Genomic DNA, 11,810 nt, shown 5'->3' on the forward strand with positions numbered 1-11,810 from the left:
CTTCAAGCCTAGACAAAAATCGAGGTCCCACTGTCCATGCAGAGCTTTTGCCACTGAAACAGTCAGGGCTGCGCTTCCAAAAATCCCAGCTTGGTGCATGTTTTAAAGCTGGGCTGCAGTGACATGAGAGGGCTTCTGGTACACTGACAGACTCCTTCTCCCACACCTTTCTTCCTTTTCCTACCCCCTCAACAGTTTATTTTTAAGTGCATTTTCCATGATCACACTTCCAAGCCTGTGGTGGAGCAGCAGGAGAGGAGCAGTGTCAGGTCCCAAATTTTTGTTCTGCTGTAGTTGTGGCACTGCTGTAACCCAAATTGACAGTCTGGGTTTTCAGGGGCACCCCTGAAGAAAGATGGGTAACTCCTCCAGAGGCTGCAAGACCTCTGGTCTGTTCACAGGGTATCGCCACATCCCCAACTCCTGAAAACCAGGCCTGAATTTTTTCTGTGCTCCTCAGTGTATGCTGGGGCTGAAATATGAATTTGTCACCAAGCACTGTCCAGTTTTCAGTTTTGTGGCTCTGACATCTTCGTGTTGTGGGGTGCCTGTGAACTGCCAGGCTTTGCTGGCACGATCACCTACAAAACTTTGTCGTCTGTGGGGGAAGGAGCAGCAGCTGATGGAATTCCAGGCTGTGCCCCTCTGTCAGGGAGATCTGTGCAGCAGGGAAGGCTGTGTGCTGCTCCCCCTCCCCTGTCACAGCTGGCAGGGTATGGCAGTGCAGGGGCAGGAGCCTGGCCCTGTCATCTCTGTCACCCCACAGCCAAAAAACTCAGAGCTTTCTAAGCCCTCACACACCACCCACCTGCCTGACACCCCATGAAGTTAACCCTCAAACCACATTAAACTAGCACAAAGAAAGCAAAATTTTGTGTCAAAATTTTGCGTCAAATCCCAGAAGTTTTGTAGATGTAGATGTAGAAACAAGGCTAAAATAAAATGACTGATTATATTCTCTTTATCCACACGAATGTGGGGGCAAAGGTTACTTTGCCACAAGTGTTTATCTTGCTGGTTATGATTCAGGTTGCCAACTGTTGCTGTATGACCAGAACAAATTTACCGTCACAACTAGAGAACCATTAAGCACCATTTTATCACTCAGATGTCTAAAAATCATGTTTGCTGTTCTAATGCACATCTCCAGTATGGAGGGCTGCTCAACTGATTGGCCTGTTAGCTTTCTGCTCCCCCCATGGGCTTTTCAGCTTCCCCTTCAGAAGAGCTAAACAAACTACTTGAAGCATTTAGGGCTGAAATCAAAAACCCAGTGTGGAGGGTGAGTAGTTTGATAAATGTCCTGGAGGGCCTCGGTTGTTCTCGCTGTCTGTGACCGTCAGGCTGGAGCCGTGCAAATGTACCTGAGGTTTAAATAACCCAGATCTCACCGAGGCTGTCTTTGGTTACTGCTTTGCATATTCAGGCTCTAAGTGGAGGCAGCTCAGGAGCCTGGTCGAGCCAAACCACCACTGGCACATCCACAAGAAGAGGACCTGGAGCTGGAGGAGGGACCTGCAGACACCTTTCCATTCATTCCTGCTCGCAGCAGGCCAACATCAGCCCTGGCACAGGCATGCCAGCAGGAGCCAGGATCTATTTTCATTTCAAACAGTGCCCGGAGATAAATAAATAAAACTTAAAAAAGAAAACGCCATCAGAAAAACCATCCTGAAACAGATAGTAAAAAGTTTTCTTCCTGATGCATGCAAAGTCAATTAGCGGGTTACTAAATACATGCTGGGAGACATCATCATAATGGGAACAATCGGGGCCATTTGAATAGCCAAATATGCTTTTATGCCGTATTTGTTTACCCTGTGGAGCGCATCCGCGATATGTATGTAAATGCCAGAGCCTATTTCTTGCTAAGCACTGTAATCCCCTCCTGCCCTCAGCCCTCGCTGTGGTTCCTTGTTTGTACCTGTCAAGGGCTGCTGGGACCTACAACTGTTGGTTTAAGCAAATGCACAGCCAACAGGAATATCCTGTTCAGGGCAGCGCTCCGAGGAGCCAGTTATATAAACTTAGCTGTATACTGCCACAGCAGGCCATTCCCTGGAAAAAAAAATGGAGAGGCAGGAGAACCTCACTGGGAACCTAGGCAGAAACACTGATTTTTTTTTTCTCCAACAGCTTGGGCTGTGAAGGGTTTATTCCCAGTTAAAGTGCAGAGGGGCTGGTATGGTATGAAAATTATTGGAGTGCAAGCAAAAGCAGACAAACACAAGGCCTCCAACAAGTCTGGTTCTTGCTTGAGCTGCAGTTTATCAGGGGAACAGGTCAGCATGGCCCCGTAATTACACTCAGTGCTACGACAAACAGACTTTCAGCCACGGCATGCAAAGTGAGTGGGAATAGGGAAGTGATCTTTGTTCCTCTTGGAGGTGTAGGAAGCTGAAATGCAGGTAAGTTCTGGCACTATTTCAGCAAGGTGCTTAAGCCCGCATTTAATTTTTAAGCTCTGAAATGCGTGGGTGGGAGCTGGCTCCACCAAGTCAAAGGCAAAACTCACATGAAGTGGGATTTTGCCTTCTCTGACTATGAAAGTGTTTCAGGAGGGAAATAGCTTGCCTCAGGTCACACCGGGAGTCTGTGGCAGAGCTGGGAATTGACGCCAGCTCTCTGCAGTCCCAAACAAGTGCCTTAACCTGTTTTTAACTTACTGCACGCTTCCTCCCAAAACATCATTGGACATTCTTAGATACACCAGATATCCTGGCACGACTGTAAGCCTGCCACTTGTTTTGGCCAGCTTTGGAGGGTGAGATGAAATATGCAGCTTGCATTTCATCTTCTGAGCGGTGTTTGAATATGACACAAACAAACAAACAAACAAACAAACCGAGCTGGGTGCACACTCATGGAGGACTGCTGTGTGTGATGTACACCCCTGCAGAGCCACTGTGCTGCTCTATCAGTGAGCCAGGCAGCTAAAAGACAAGATCCTGGTTTATTTAGGCAGTCTGATGCTGTATTGAGCCTCTTTCCTAGGTTTCCAAAGCTCCAAGGCATCCAGCGGGGATGGCTCCGAAATTTCCTGCAGCACCAGCGGCTCTGTGCATCGATTCCTTTACCCAGGCTGATCCTGACTTAAATCGATGCTGCCAGCCTAAACTGCCGGCAAATCTGCCCCTGCACAAGCAGGCTCAGCAGGGCTGAGCCGATGCTCGCTGAACATTTTTGGCACGGGCAGCGCAGCTCCCTCCGGCTCGGGCCGGACGGGAGCTCTCGTCTCACCGGGAAAGAGCCCGGGGACCGGCAGTCCTCACGGTGGCACTAGAAAACAATTAATCGCGGCTCCACAGGCCCATCTGCTGCCGCCGGTGCAGCCCAGAGAGCTCCTGGTGTGCGCTCGGGTTCCTCGGTCCGCGGCAGGAGACTCTAAGGGTGAAGCCTGCACCTACTCCAAAGCCCACTTAACGCTTCTGGAATACCCTCAGCATTTGTCATCTAGACCAATGTGAGTGTTGACTGATCTGTTAATGCTTGGCAAAAGATTTTTCATCCGTTCTCCAAGAACCAGCAGTAGGTTCCTCCTGTTAATGCCTCCTTTCATGTTCCAGCAGCAATCCCTTGCCTTGTTTGCCTCCTACTAAATGCTAGAAATAAAAGGAAGGGGAAAAAACCCTAACAAAGTGCAGCCTAATGACACAAAAATCTTGTAACATGATTATTCTCTGCATTCAATTAGTACCGGGGTTCTTCGTTCCTGAAAATCAGCATATGGGTTTTCCCACCTAGAAAAAAGGCAATAACCCTTCCTTATTTTGCTGGGGACTCAGATAAGCCAAACTCTGATCAAGAGGCCTTGATAAACCAGGGACAGCTGTGTCTCTGCAAGGTCTGATTCAGCCAGGCCATAAAGCACGTGAGTAGTGCCTGAGAGAGGATGAGCAAACCTCTGCTAGGTGTGTGCCTGCCAAAATCAGAATGAGAGCCTGAGGTTTTCACAAGTGGCTGAGGATGCAACAAGGTATGTGCAGGTCTGCCTCTGAGAACCAAGGCTCTCTAGAACATGATCCTCAAGCAATAAATAGTGCAGCTATCACTTTTTGGTTTTCTTTTCTGTTTATTAATTTTTTTTTGTCCAAAATGGGCAAAACAAACTGCTGTCAGAGGGGAAGGGACAGATGAATTTCCTGCAAGGTGTTCATGTTGTCACCGCCATGGGGCCCAGACCAGCAGGCATCTTACAAATTCCCACCTAAGAGGTGAATCAGTGGCAGTCAGTCAGTCCTGGAGGCAGGCACTCTTTGAGAGTCAACTTTTGTTTTTAAACATTATCCCCTGTTCATCTGAGTGTGAATATGGCCCACCAAGTACTGCCATGCCAGGCACCACTGGCTGGTCACCCACCTGAGCCAGGGAACACATGCAGGACCATCACCAGGGCTGGTGCAGGGTTTGTCTTGTTAAAAGAAAGCACAGTTTCCCCACACCGTGCGCTGTGGAAGGCCACCTATGCTGGCCTGCCACTTGTTGAATTCAGACAGAACTTACTCTTCCCAGCCAAACTTTTGCTCCAGTTTCCCATGCAAAACTGTCCTTGAGACATCGTCAGCTCGTCCTCACCGTCCTCCAGAGAGCCCTGCAGGACACCCATGACTGCTGCACCAGACAGCAGAAGGACATTTCACTGTGAAATACTCCACACAAGTGAAGGTTAAAGCCAAATTCCAGACAAATTAGAGGAAGGGGCACAAGCCAGACACAGAGGGGAGGTGACCAGTGCCAGCTCACGCTGCTGCTGCTGGCTCCTCAGAATGATCCAGCCTCTCCCAGCACTTGCTGCTTCTCATCCTGCAAACCTTAGGCTAAAGGGAGGAGCTGACCTTCCCAGGAGCCCCCTCCATACAGATGTAATAAAAAAGCAAAAAGAGTTTTAAGAGGATGTTGTATTTCCCCATTTAGGATCAGTGTGTGTGTGTGTTAGTGCCCTTTCAGCCCAAGTGGTGCCTGGAATAGTGAGGAATGCCTCAGGCATCCTAGAAAGGTGGCAAATCCAAAGATCCCAAAGAGGCACTGGACTGCAATGACCCCACACACCAGGGCAGCAGGTGTGTGAGGGTGCAGCCTTACCAGAACTCTATTTTCTCACTCACACGTACATGGAAATGTAACAGCATTGCAAAAGCAGTGTTTAATTGCAAGGCACAAATCCCTTCCAAAAGCAGAGTTTAACTTCCCCGCCAAGAACACATGTATTTTGGATAGATTTAATTACATGATACAGGAAAGGAAAGATTTGCCCAGATAACTATGGTGATTAATGCCATAGAAATGCCTATAAATAAAAACGCAGAATGAACCCAGACATCTTAAACAGAGTTTGAGGGGGAACCTTCCCCCCCAAAAATACTCAAGCAAACCCAAAGAATAAAAAAGCTCTGCCTGGCACTCTCTACTCACTCCCTCATTTTAAAGAAAGAAGAGATCACCACCACCTCTTTTTGACACAGGAGCCAGTGCTCCTTTGGGCTCACTCAAGTCAAAAGTCACAAGGTGGGCACATCTTTATTTGCATTCCCCAGTGTCTCCTTCCTGCTGCTTCTCATCACCTGCTCATCACCTGAGAACATATTTGTGTATACTAAATAATGAGCATTGCTGGGAACCTCGTGAACTTCTATGCCATTTGAATTCGGAGAAAAAAAGAAATTAAAAAAAAATTGAGCTTTCACACACCTCTCAGGTTGAAAATCCTGACCACGTTATACATTTTCTTCATTGTAATAAAGGAAACGAGATGAGGCCCTACGGGGGCCTGAATGGTGATGTGTGGCTTGCTTTTTCACTGCACCCCACAGACATGAAAAGCACTTGCCGAGCTGCTGATCTAGGCCCCCTTGTCTCTTGGTTTCTGATTCCTTTTGTGTTTTTCAGTCTTTCATCTCAATTTCTCTGTTTATTTGCAAAGTGTTTCGTCATCTTGTTCCCACCACGGGGCTCCAAGGGCAGGATCTTCATGAAGAGCACCCAGGTGTAAAGTGAGAGCCCCATCTCCCAAACACAATTATCAGCCTGGCTCCATAGCAAAATTGCAAATTCCCTTGCAATGAACTGGTAATCTTAAATTGTGTCACTGCAATGTCAGTGTGGGAGACAGAGGAAGAATAGAAGGGAGGGCAGGGTTGGACTCAGGGAACTCGGAGGTCTTCTGCTCTTCTACAATAATGATTCTGTAATTCTGTGAAAAAGGAAAAGAGGGAAAGAAAAAGAAAGAAAAAGAAAGGAAGGCAGGAAGGCAGGAAGGGAAAGAGAAAGAAAGAAAGAAAGAAAGAAAGAAAGAAAGAAAGAAAGAAAGAAAGAAAGAAAGAAAGAAAGAAAGAAAGAAAGAAAGAAAGAAAGAAAGAAAGAAAGAAAGAAAGAAAGAAAGAAAGAAAGAAAGAAAGAAAGAAAGAAAGAAAGAAAGAAAGAAAGAAAGAAAGAAAGAAAGAAAGAAAGAAAGAAAGAAAGAAAGAAAGAAAGAAAGAAAGAAAGAAAGAAAGAAAGAAAGAAAGAAAACAACAGCAGACCTACCATACTTCAAAGAAGTATCATCTGCTGTTGCCCAAAACAGCTCTGTGTTTGAGACATTTGTATATAAAGGGAGGGAATCAGAGCAACTGTTACTTCATCGGGCATTGCTGAGCCATTTTGGCTGCCTGTAAATTTTCCTTCTACCAGTTTCTCTCCTTTTTCCCATCCCTGTCTCGGGAGCCATGCAGGCAGTGGCAGAGTGGACTCTGTGCTCTTCTAACTGCTTGGCTGTTAGTCCTGCCTGGGAAAAGAGAGTCACAGCATTTATCCTGGGAGTTTGTTTGTCTGCTGTCACCTTGCTCCCAGTAGCCAGGCAGTGCAAAGCCACAGGCAAGGAAAGACTGAAAACAATCTGCTGAGTGACTTCCCCGTGCTTCCTTCCCTGAGGAAATTCATGCCCCAAGTTTTCTATATGATATACATCTGCAGAGGAAGAGATTTCTGTCTTGTGCTTCTGTGCTGCCTAGTGGGATGTTGTTCATGGACAGTCAGTATTTATGCCAATTACTGACTTGGACAGAGTTATTAAATGTAAACTGTGGCACCTTATGTTTAGCACAAAACAAAATGCTGGGAGAAGCCAGTCAGAGAAAACCTCTGACTTAACACAGTGGTTTGGCCAATGTTTAAATCATTCCTTTGCTCTGTATTCTCCCATACCTCCCTTCCCCCTGCCTCCCTTCCCCCCTCCTTTGCCTCGTTCACACACAGCTTCCACTGCTGGACCCTGAAGATTCGGATCTTAGACTTTTTCAAAGTGCTACCTATTTATATATAATGCTTTGGATTTGCTTATGCCATTCATTTGCATAGCCCCAAATCAGCATAAAGCCTAACCTCATCTCACCAAGGGGATTTACCTGCAACCAAAATAATTTGGTTTGTTAATGAAGTAGTCAGATTCCCAGACAGCCCTGATACACCTTGATCACTTCTTAGAAAGAGATTTCTCTCACCTGGAATGAATTTCAGTACCCAGTACAAAAGGACACTGCATTTTTGACACTTGCTGCTCAAGACCTAGGAGACAACAACAGGGAAAGACATGCAGAAACAGTGTTTTGAAAGTGTAATCAAAGAGAAAAAACCTGGAGTTAGATTTGAGCCAATAAACATTGCTGTGGTCAGTTTCCCTCTCCATGTAACAGTAAACATAACAGTAGCAAATACACAAACCCTGCAATTATTAATAATGCCTCAGTAATAAAGCTGTACAAATAAATGATGAGTTATTCCAGCCTGTGTGGATGTTTAGGTACATGAACTGGAAAACACTTTGACAAACAGTATGCTCATGAAATATTGCAAAGTGTAACAAAGAAAATCCTGAAAAGTATTTTTTTTTTGCTTTTGAATAAAATTTGGAAAAACACTTGTCCTTAAAAAAAAAAATAAAAGGGGATATTGATGGGTAGGGGCTTCTCAGATATCCTGGAAATAAAAAAAATAAATAATCAAACCAGTAAACCAAAACATCATGTAAATATTGACTGAAATATCATATTATGCTAAATATCCTGGCATTCTTCCAGTCTACAGTAGACTAGATTAACTCATCCATATGTAAAAATCTCGTATTTAGTTTCTCTTCACAAATTCATGAAAATACACAACTAAAGTCAAATCCTTCCAGCCTTTGGTAGTACACCCCGAATTCAAGACTGAGCTAGAGCTAGGGGTTAGATCCTTTCATTCTTTGCAGTGTGTAGGAAAGGGGAAACAGCAGGAATCTGAAAGACAGCAGCCTCAGAGACTACAGAAAATAAATACCATTTTTCTTCTCCCCCCTACCACCTATATTTTTAGGCCAGTTCCTAATTTATCACGGAACTCCTTGCCATAAGGTCCCTCAGAAGCCAGAAGCTCAGGAAGGCACCAAAGAGGATCAAATATTTATTAAGTAAGTGGAATCTGCAGAGCTCCAGCATAAAATAAACGCAGGTTGGAAAGGCACCCGTGCTTCTCAGGCTCCTGAGCTTGAACAAACCTGTAATCATCAGGGCTCCCTGGAAGGGAGTTTTCCAGGGAGAGCAGTGTGAGATCACCCTAGAGACCCATCACAGGGTCACCCTAGAGACCCATCACAGGGTCTCTTGTGACTTTCAGCCCCATTTTTGGCCAGTGGCTGGGACAGAACATCCATGGCCAGACAGAAATGGCCACTGCCTGGCCCTGCTCCTCTGCGCCACTGTTACAAGTGGGTCTCTTTGCATAGGAGTGAGTTTTACGCTGTGAACAAAGCAAATGCTGGTCAGAAGGTGTTTGCAGAAGGAAGGGAGTCAAACATCTTGTACAGGTGACAGCAGCATTGTAATATCCTCTAAAGCTACAGAGAGCATGAAGAGTTAGTGGGGAGGCAGGAAGGCTGAAAGTGGTGAAGTTGTCTTGCTTTCCACTGGAAAGCATTTTGATATTTTGAAATGTGGGATAATAACCTGCTGCACAGCCAAAAAATTCAGCCACCCTTCGTCAGCCAGGGGAGTCTGTTGCTGAAACAGTGTGATGTGGGAACTGAGAATGGACAGTCAAGCCTTGTACATCCCAGTGCAAAGACAAATGCATCTCTTTGGGCAGCCCCCTTATGTTGCAAACAGCATTATTGAATCAGTATGCTTCAAATCTAAAGGAATCTACAGAATGAAATCTCCTCCAGAGCTTGGAAAGTAAATTCCAACATGGTTCAGTAATTGCCATCAGTATTGCCCCTAGTACTTCATTAACATACTAATTCACAATATTCATTTTTATTGGAAAAAAAGGAAAATAACAACAACAGGTGCTAAGCTCCCAGGAGATCCCCCAAGGAGGAAAACCCTGGATGAGATTTGGACACTGAACAGTGTGGCACCCTCCCAGAGGCCTGGTGTGTAAAATCAAACTCAGGCAGAAACCTCAAGAAGCTGTTTTCCTCACGTGAGAAAAGCCCTCTCTGCAAAATTTCTACATGGCAGGAAGCACAGGGTGGACTCAGTGGCCCATGGAGTCAGATTTTCCCATATGGAAAATGCAGGTCTGGTTCCTCAGGCCAGCCAAATCAGAGAGTCTTCCCATGCCTTTCCAGGGCTGGAAGGGCAAAGCACAGCAAATATTCTGCTTCTGCCAGGGCTCCACAGGGCTCTATCCTCGGCCCTGTGCTCTTCAACATCTTTGTAAATGACCTGGGCACAGGACTGGAAGGGACACTCAGCAAGTTCACAGATGATACGAAACTGAGAGGAGCAGCTGAGTCCTTTGAGGGTAGGGAGGCCCTGCAGAGAGACCTCGACGAATGAGAGGCCTGGGCAATCAACAGCTAGCTATATGGAGTTTAATGGGTGAAAGTGACAGATTCTGCATCTGGGATGGTCCTCGTGGTCCAGGTTGATGAGCCAGCTCACGGACATGAGCCAGCAGTGGGAGCTGGAGCCAGCAGGGACATCCCTGTCCTGGGGACACCAGGCCCAGCATGGCCGGCTGGGCCAGGCAGGGATTGTCCTGCTCTGCTCTGGGCCAGGCCGGCCTCATCTGGAATATTGGTGCAGTTCTGGGCACCACGGGGTTAAAGAGGCATTAAACTGTCAGACAGTGTGCAGAGGAGCCATGGGGATGGTACAGGGCCTTGAGGGGAAGCTCCATGAGGAGCAGCTGAGGGCACTGGGTCTGTTGAGATGGAGGAGAGTGAGGGGAGGCCTCAGTGCAGCTCTGCATCTTCCTCATGAGGGGAACAGGAGGGGCAGGCACTGATCTGTGCTCTGTGGTGACCAGGGAATGGCCTGAAGTTGTGTCAGGAAAGGTTTAGGTTGGGTTTCAAGAGAAGGTTCTTCCCCCAGAGGGTGGTTGGACACTGGAAAAGGCTCTCCAGGAAATGGGCATGGCACCAAGCCTGACAGAGTTCAAGAAGCATTTGGACAATGCTTTTGGGCACATGGTGGGACTCGGGGATGGTTCTGTGTGGGGCCAGAAGTTGGACTTTATGATCCTTGAAGGTCTCTTTCAACTCAGCTTATTCTGTGATTCTGCAACTCTGTGATTCTGTGACACTGGGATGTGCACAAACAGACTCTGAGCACCATCAAGGAGGCTCCCAGTAAAGGAATCCCTTTGTGCTGGTGGCATGGATTTCCTGTCAGATCTTTCCTAACTGCTGCGGCAGTAGTGGGGTAAATCATTCTGGATAACTGTGGGATATCTCTCCTTAAAATTAAGGGCCTTAAACCAAATAACACAGGGAAGCTGGATTATTTTGTTGAATAAAGCCTGAAAGTTTAACAGTGGAGAACTTGAATGGCAAGATTTAAGCAAGCCTTAGCTTGTGCTTGATAAACAAGCACGCTGTACCCAAAGCAAAACCATGCAAAACTTTTCAGGGCTGCAGCAAGATGGCTGCGGTGATAGCAGCACACGATTACCCTTCTGCTCACCCAGGTTTCACAGTGAAAGCAGCTCGGCGTGTTCCCGTGTTCCCTAAAACTTCTTCTTCTTCTTAATTAGCAAGTCATTAGGTTGACCCCAAGCTAGCCAGGTCTGTGTGAAAATCACCATCTCGGTTACAAAAGAAGTCACAGCTCCAAGAGTACGGAAAACATTACTGAAGGGAAAAGGTGCAGCTGTCTAATGCCTCTTGTGAGCAGCTATTAGGGCCGCCTGTCTCCTGTAAATCTCTGGGAACGCACGCTCTAAATATAGAATAAACATTAATAAAGCACAAGCCACTTTTTCCCCTCCCGTCTTTCACACCATTAAGGTTCAAGCCTCGAGGGCTCGCAGGTAATGCATCCAAAGGTGAAAAAGAGACTAGCAGATACCTATATGCATCCAGGGTGGAGAACAAGGCTGCAGATCCACCACCACCGCCCACTTCCACGCCGCAGAGACAATTTCTGCGCTCAGTGGCAATGCCTTCAGCAGTAATGAAAATGTTCCCCTGGTAAAGTCACGGCAAGAGCGAAGGGCAGACTGAACGTGAGTCATCCAGGTGTACGGCAGACAGGGGAATGTGGGTGTGTTCCCCTGTGGCTCCAAGCCAATGTGACCTCAATTAAATTTCAGTGAATGATGGGCCTTCCCCCTCTTTTAAGTACACACTCATCTCTGTGTCCAGAGATACATCCACCGAGCCTAAATGCAGATGTTTAATCTGGAGTGCTCTCCTGGCAAGCCTGAGTCAACACATGGCAGTGCCGCTGGTGGTTCTGGTGGTGTTCCTCTTCCTCTCCATTATCAGTTTAGCTCACCATACCTTGAGATTACTTCCTCCTACCAGCTCTTCTACAACATCCAGATCCCTGCCCAAGTCCTACTCGAGTGCT

The 11,810-nt window shown here is 46.7% G+C and overlaps 1 long non-coding RNA gene across 1 annotated transcript; it reads right to left on the reverse strand.

Moving 5' to 3' along the window:
- Nucleotides 1-6,748: 6,748 nt before the first annotated feature.
- On the reverse strand, nt 6,749-11,359 carry LOC134432170 (uncharacterized). The gene is made up of 3 exons (XR_010031241.1): nt 11,307-11,359; nt 7,479-7,542; nt 6,749-6,763 (listed from the first exon to the last, which is right to left on the reverse strand). It is a non-coding gene; the product is annotated as an uncharacterized LOC134432170 (long non-coding RNA).
- Between the last annotated feature and the right edge of the window lie 451 nt (nt 11,360-11,810).

This window comes from Melospiza melodia, chromosome Z (assembly GCF_035770615.1).
Source record: "Melospiza melodia melodia isolate bMelMel2 chromosome Z, bMelMel2.pri, whole genome shotgun sequence".
NCBI lineage: Eukaryota > Metazoa > Chordata > Aves > Passeriformes > Passerellidae > Melospiza > Melospiza melodia.